The sequence below is a fragment of the Otolemur garnettii genome, unplaced genomic scaffold (genome assembly GCF_000181295.1).
Source record: "Otolemur garnettii isolate 467f Iridium unplaced genomic scaffold, OtoGar3 scaffold00022, whole genome shotgun sequence".
NCBI classification, from domain to species: Eukaryota; Metazoa; Chordata; class Mammalia; order Primates; family Galagidae; genus Otolemur; species Otolemur garnettii.
The window spans coordinates 13,131,911-13,139,820 of NW_003852417.1; positions in this window are offsets into that span (position 1 = coordinate 13,131,911).

Genomic DNA, 7,910 nt, shown 5'->3' on the forward strand with positions numbered 1-7,910 from the left:
GGAATGGCTTTGCTCTTGGTTAAAGGAAATATAAAACTTGAGATAAATTCTCTTTATTACAATGACTCACGTAACACAGATTAATGCCACGATAGGTGCCTCAATTCATGTAAAATACAGACTTATTCTTGCCCTTGCAAAGCTGGCCATCACCCTAAGGAAACATTTAATATATAGAAAAGTAAAATTCAGTGGATACTTAGTGCTTTATTTCACATACTGGTAGCATCTATAAACTGGACAAATAGAACACCATGTTTTAAGTCTGTAAGAGAGATCTGATTCTACAGAACGTCATTGGCCTGAATTAAGGTCGTCAGGTTTAATGATCCCCTTTGCCTCTGAATTGATTTGGCTCAGCTACTTCACAGTTCTTACCCATCACCACGATTTTGATATATTTTTTCCTTTGGATTTTGAAGTAATCAGAAAATACCAAGGTAATCAAATTTGGTTTCATACTTAAAATCTCCCTTTTCTCCTCAGTTTCACATTGACACTATCTTACCCTCCTTCTGTGTCACTGCTCATATGATAGAAATAGAATGTGAGCCATGTTGACAATGTTAAACTTTCTAATAGCTATATTTAAAAAGGTAAGAATAATAGGTAAGATTAATTTTAATGATGTTACATTTAAATATCTGAAAATGTTATTTCAACATGGCCTCACATAAAATTATTAATATGGTATTTGGCATTCCATTTTCATGATAATTCTTAGAAATACAATGTATACTTTATACTTATAGCACATTTCATTTGGGACCAGCCACATTTCTGGGACTTAATAGCCACAAGTGGCTGATGGCTTCCTTACCGAACAGCACAACTTTAGAAAAATGGTTTTCAAAGGTGGTCCCTGAACTAGCAGCATTAGAATCACCTGGGAGTTTTTCAGAAATACAAATTATTGATCTCTACCCAAGGTCCACAGAATAAGAGATTTGGGGCAGGCAATTTATATTTCTATAAGCCGTCTAGGGGATTTTGACTGCCAGTGAAATTTTGAAAACCATTCCTCTAGAAATTCATAAAAAGTCATGGTAGGTAAGGTTCTTAGGGGATTTATGCAGAAAGTCATTTTCATATTATAATGTCTCCATAAGATATAATATTTCACTAAACAAGTGAATAACATAGGTCTTTTATAATTTATAGGAAAATAAATGGAATTCATAATTTTTTTTTGAATAAGACATAAATTCAGCTCAAGAGTAAGGAATATGCTGTACATTTGTGGGAAGTAAACAGACCCAGGCAGGGGAAGACCTACACGTAGAGGGTGGGGCATGTTGGGCTAAAGTGTTTGGATTTTGTCCTGCAGAGAGAAAATGATACTATTTCTGCTCCAGTCAGTGGTTTCTTGGTCTTTGCCTGACACCAAACCCCTCTGTGGGGCAAATCCTCTCCAAGGAAATGCAAATAGCTTTGTTTTCTTTAGGATAATTGCTTATTTTGAATAATATATGCTGTACATAAGTAATGAGTGGAAAGACAGTGTGTGAACGTGCCTTTCTTCAATTTCATCTACTTAGGCTCTGGGAGACCCATGCTCTGGTGGACAAGCCCACCTCCCCAACAGAAGCCGCGTTCCTCTGCACTAGCACATCAGCACTGCCACCACAGTCTCTCTGCTGGGCTTGAGCACAGCCGGCTTCAACCTGCTGCCTTGTTTACTAAATGGAATCAGCAGATAATTTCACGGTGGTATAGACAGCATGAAAATCCCACTCAAGATTCTTAAATCCTGCTTTAAATTTGTACAGCTAATACACAGGCTGGCCTCTCAGCCCTGTCCAATTAAAAGCTGCCAAATCACCCCAGGAATGGAAGATAGAGCTTGGGAAAGAGAAGTACGTGTCTAGTCTCAAGACCATCCTGGGGAAGAACAGAGAATCTAAGATGATTCGGACCAGATGAGTGGGGAGGGAGGCATTAATCACAATCCTCCGTCACAAAGTGGGGGAAATGAAAGTCACAGGGCAAACAGCTCTGATCTGAGAGCCAGCATCACTGGGGTCTAATTGGATAAACCTTCCACAGATCAGGTGCGTCAGGCCTCTCTTCCAAATATATTTGACCTTAGGTTCAGACAGTACCCCAGAGGTTTAGATGAAAGTTCTGAATTTGGGAAGGAAAGAGGAGGGAGGGGTGAGGGAGAGTCGATTGGAGTGAGACACACAGTGAGAGGAAGGCACTCTAACGCTGACTGAGCTCCTGACGTGACAGAGGCTCATCTAAGTCTATGTTGGGTCTTCGTGTACCCACAGCTTTCAGCACACAAGATGTTTCATGAATGCTTGAAAATAACTTTCAACAAAAGTCTACTCTGCATGAAAAGCATACACATATGCACACACACACGGACACACATGCACACACACACATGCACACATGTCTTTAAAAAGACATGGTATATTATCTTCCAAATCACATTAATATTTGATGCAAAGTTTTCTACTTATTTCCTTGGGGTGAATGGATTTCTTCATCAAGCAATAATTGAAATTTACATAGTTCAGCTTTGCTGGAGAATTTCTTGAGAGGCTGTGGACAGAGTGGTCACAGAAATGTTGGGGGCCCTGCTCTAGTCTGTGTGTCCACTCTTCTGAGGCAAGCATAGCCCATCAACCCTGCAGCCTAATCAGAGTTATGATTGAGCTGCATGAATTTGGGGAAAGCATTTGTTAGAAAAATATGCTGGGGAACTGGTGGGTTTGAGCAATGTAAAAGTGAACAGAGAGTCAAGGTCAAACAGGATGGATGCCATCAGACTCTCACCTTGGCAAAATCTCAGGGGCTCTGCAATGTTGCCCAAGACCAAGTAGACAGACGACTGACTGGTAAAAAGTTTCTTTTTCTTTGCACACTTTGCTTTTTATCTATTTTAGTTTCATTCAGCACAGTTTAAAAAACAACAGTCTTTAAAATTTAGAAAGAATATAACTATATTTGCCTGAAGCTGCTAAACACAGGCCAACCACAAATCTACATGTACAGGGTGGCTATAACGTTCATGTTAGGCAAAATAGTCGTTTAGGCAAAATAGTTGCCTAAATTGCCCATGAACTTTATGTGTTTACTTTTCAGTGGCATAATTTTGGAGATTGTATTTTTTTTTGGGTGTGGAAAATGAGACCAGATTCCTCTTTGATGTCCTTGGAAAAATTTCAAAAAGATTAAGGAAGTTACTAAAATATCTTATTCTTTTATCTCTATTAGATCTGTATTAGGCTATCTGTGTTACCATAATGACATACCATACAATGGAAGGCCTAAACAACAGAAATCTATTTTCTCAGAGTTCTGGAGTCCATAAGTCTGAGATCAGGTCCTGGCGTTGTTTATTTCTGGTGAGGATTATCTTCCAGATTTGCAGAAGGCCACCTCCTAGCTATGTCCTCTCATGGCCTTTCCTTGGAGCCTACATGCAGGAGGAGAGTGAGCCCTCTGATATAGATTCTTACAAGGACATCAATCCCATAGAATCAAGTACCCATCTTCTTTCCAGGTGCAGTTTTCAAACACAGTCATATTAAGAGTTAAAAAGCTTCAACATCTGAATTTTGGTAGGAAAGAAACATGTAGTCCCTAAAAGAGTACATCCAATGTGCTGGGGAAGAAGCAAGAGCTTGTTCTAACACCACACATATGGTGGGTAGATTTGACAGTAGGAATAGTCCATGGGGTGAAGATCATAAACATTCATCAGGGCCTCAGTTCCACAAATCCAAGTGATGGCATAAAAGTACATAAAATCTGCTGACTGTGGGAAGTGATTTCTAGTGGGAAATGGCCGCACCTGACCTCAGAGTAGAGGCTGAGCCAGAGTGGATTTCAGAGTTTCTATCCACCCTGTCTTGGGATCACACTATTGATTAAATAAGCCTTGCTAGGAGAAGTAACACTAAGCCCTAGCAAGTCTGCAAAACTCTAATCATCAGGGAATGGATTAAGGCCAACAGATGAAGATTAAAAGAGAGCATTATCATTCTTAGAGATTCTTGGATAAATTACAAAATTCAATTTAGGTGGACTCAAGCGCCGATTGTCATATACCTAATGGTTACTGAACACTCATCTTTGTGGCAGAGAAGCCTTCACTTTGCCTCAAAGGGACAGGGCGAATCATGCATGTCCAAATTGGGCTGCCTAGTTTATAGGCAAATGGATTTGTCTGCATTCAGCTGCTTGGACTAGAAAAAAAGGGATGTGTCTCCCTCATATAGCAAAGGGAAGCAGCCAGGGACTCTATAAGAGACAGGTGTTACTGGGCCCAGGCCTGAGTGCAATAGACAAGTCAGAGATGGGACTGGTGGTAAGAAATGATATATTCTGGTAGGTGAAAATTGCATGTATTTGGAAGATGCTCAGTTGCTGAAAAAAGGTTAGTTTAAAGATCTGAGTTAATGTACTGTAAACTGTTAAACTATTTCCTAAACAAAGAGAGTGCCTAAATGGCACATTGATTGTTTTTGGTTGGTGCCTTGTGTGTTTTGGGTTACAGCTTGTTTGTAACTGAAAGTAAACAGTAGCAATGTGATGGATTTGCCTATGTGTGAAATGGATCTTCAACGAGGGAATTGCAAAACGTTTACACTTCTAGACATGAGCACTCCCAGTACACCGTAGCCTGTCTTTCCAATTTCATCCAACTGTGATGGAAGGAAGAAAAAAAATTTCCATAACATCACTGTGCACTTAATTGTCAGAGAGAAATAAAATTACAAAGTTTCGTAATACCATAAAAATCTGGGCTGTTATGCAAGAACCTAAAATTACATGCTCTCTAAAGGAAAATCATTACACTGGAGGGACTCACAAAAGCGTTCCAAAAAGAGCTGCATAATCTCACAGTTAAGAGCAGTTCTTTCTGGTTAAAAAAGACTAAAAACAAAACAACAACAAAAAAAGCAATCACTGTCGGGTTGTGAGGGTGGACAGATTCAAGGCGACTGTGGGTCATTCTTCTGTTCAGAGCCTGTGGAGTTGGTGATGTAAGAAGAAAGATAATTTGTTTTATAATTAGGAATGTAAACTGTGTCCTATTATTTGATTTGAACTCCAATTAGCACATTCTTTTACATTCTAATAGGTGGTGCAATCTTCTGGTTAAAAAAAGCAATTGGATTCTCTTAACATGGCTATACTTTAGGGAAAAAACAAATAAACAAAACACAAATAATTAGCTCATATAATTTTCCTAAAGGTGGGAGATGTGCGCCTTCTCTAGAAAGGAGGGCAGGTGAGGGGGCACTGGGTTTTGTTAATGGATCCTCTGATTTAGAATTTGAGCTTTGTCCTGTGTGTGGTGACTAAAGCAAAGAGATTAAGTCAACATATTTTAGGTCTCTGGGTATAGGGAAAAGTTAATGAGGTTTCTAGCCACTGCTTTGGGTTTTTTTTCTCCCTGTACTTCCCTAAGGTAGCTCTTTAGTGTTGGATTCCCAAGAGACGTACCTATTGGAAGCAGCAGAGTGAGCTCAGCTATGCAGCTTGTAGCAGCCCAGGGACCACCATCCCTCTGGAGCAGCCCAAGGGTCCCAAGATCATCATTTAAAATTCTTGAGAGCATGTTCTCCCTCAGCCTCCTTAATCTGGGCAAAATTCTGCCCTATTTACCCATTACAGTGGCAATGGCTTTGTACACAGCCTACCCTTGATGGTAGAATTGACTCCACTGGCTAGCTAGATAAGGCCAGAAATAGCTTTAAATTTATGTTATCCTTGTTTTTCTCCTTGGTAACTTGGAGATACAACATAATACAGACTTCACAATTTTATTGGAATTAAGGAAGAAATGCATGCTGCTTTTCTCTGTCTTGGGAGCAGATTTGAGTCTGGGGGCAATGAAAAGTTACCCAGAAAGGGAGACTCAGTTCCAGCGAGAGTGAGTTGAAGTGAGGATGCTAAGTGTCAACGACCACGATATTTAAGGTAAGGCTAATGTGGAATCCTCAGTAGACTTGCCAGATTTTATATAAGTCTATCTCATGCAATATTTGGGATGTATTTATACTTTCAATAATTGTTCTGTGTCTGAAATTCAAATATGGCTGGGTGCTCTGTATTTTCTCTGGCAACACTAATCACAAAGTAAATATCATGAACATGTGGCAAATGGGATCAGTATGCACATGAAGGCCGGCAGGCAAGGCTGATGTGCGTGGAGAAGCTGCTGGAGGATTATTACTGGGCTGGAGAAGCACTGGGTGGGGAGGTAGTTGCAGAGATTCTGTAAGAATCAAGTTAAACTGATCACTGTTATATGCTAGCACTTGGCCAAACAAAGAATTGCTAAGTGATCATAATTATCATATCAGGTTTAATTGGAAATTATTTTGTGGTAAGAGATTACTGATGTTCATTTGTTAGACCCAGATACATGAAGTAACTGGATTACCTTGAACCAGCTGTTGGTGTGTTAGTAAGGGAGAACCCACCACATGCTGGGTTTACTCTTAGGAAATAAAACATGAGGGAATAAGCTATTTAATTCTAGGATATCACTGGGTAGCATTGGAACCTGGTGACTCGTAGGAGGACTTCAGGTTCTGAGGTCCTCAAGATGTTTTGGGCCTCTGAAAGCCTGCCCAGTCACTAGGAAATGAGGTGACACCGACCCTGACCCCTCTTCTGTGGGAAGTGGGTCCTGACTCATTTGCTCTTTTTCTGTCTCTCTCTGTGCTCAATTTAAATTACAGTACACCCAAAATGCCAGCTCCGGTCACCCTGAGTGCACTGATTTGGGAATCGTGCACTTACTGTGTCGCCCACTGGGGATGGTGCCCTCAGTAGAGGGCTACTTCAGGGGCCTTGGGTAGCTTCTGGATACGCATTCCCACTTGTTGGTCTTTCTTATGGACGTAAAATTATATTTCATTATTTTCATTTCCATTTCTTTGATAAGCAGTACATGTGACAGGTTCCTCCTCTACTTATTAATCATTTTGTCCTCTTCTTTCTATTACCTATTAATATCTTTGTTCACATTTCTGCCAGGACCCTGACTTTTTATTCCAAATACTGTCTTAAAGGTTTTAAATAAAATACTGACTTTCTCCCAGCTATCCTATGTCGCTGCTGTGATTGCGCAACAATGTCTTTCAATGAACAGAACTTCTTAATATTTCTATGTAGCCGTATCCACTAATATCTATCTATATATTGTATATGCTTTTGGTATATTGATAAATATATTTTTCCCCATTCCTGGGTATTATAATCATTTTTTACTTTTTTTTCTATTACCATCTTAGATCTTTTTCTGCCACAATATTTCTTCAATTCTTCCAGACTCTAACTTTACACACGACGTAAGTTAGGTCTTCTGATTTTTCTCCTTATTGTAAATTTGTTTTCATTACATTATTCTAAACAATGTTCTTTTCAGTTTTATTATTTGTCAATTAATCATGCTATTTCTGAGCTTTCTATTTTAATCCATTGGTCTCTTTGTTGCTATGCCAATATCAGACTATTTTTAATTACGATGGCCTTATAGTAATTACGTCTTAATATCTGGTTGAGTTAGTGTTTTTTTTTTCTTTTCATTTGGTAAAATTGCAATTCAAAATATGGCTGGGTGCTCTGTATTTGAGAGAGCTGTATGGCTGGGTGCTCTGTGATCATGGGTCTTTATTCTAGTATAAACATTCTAAAAATGATTTCATGGCTAGGAGCAGTGGCTCATGCCTGTAATCCCAGCACTCTGGGAGCCTTGAAGTAAGTGAATTGCCAGAGCTCACAAGTTTGAGACCAGCCTGAGCAGGAGTGAGACCTCATCTCTGAAAAATAGCTGGGCATTGTGGTAGACACCTGTAGTCACACCTACTTGGGAGCTATGATGCCTTGGCACTCTACCAGGGACAAGAAAGTGAGATGCTGTCTCCAAAAAAAAAAAAAAA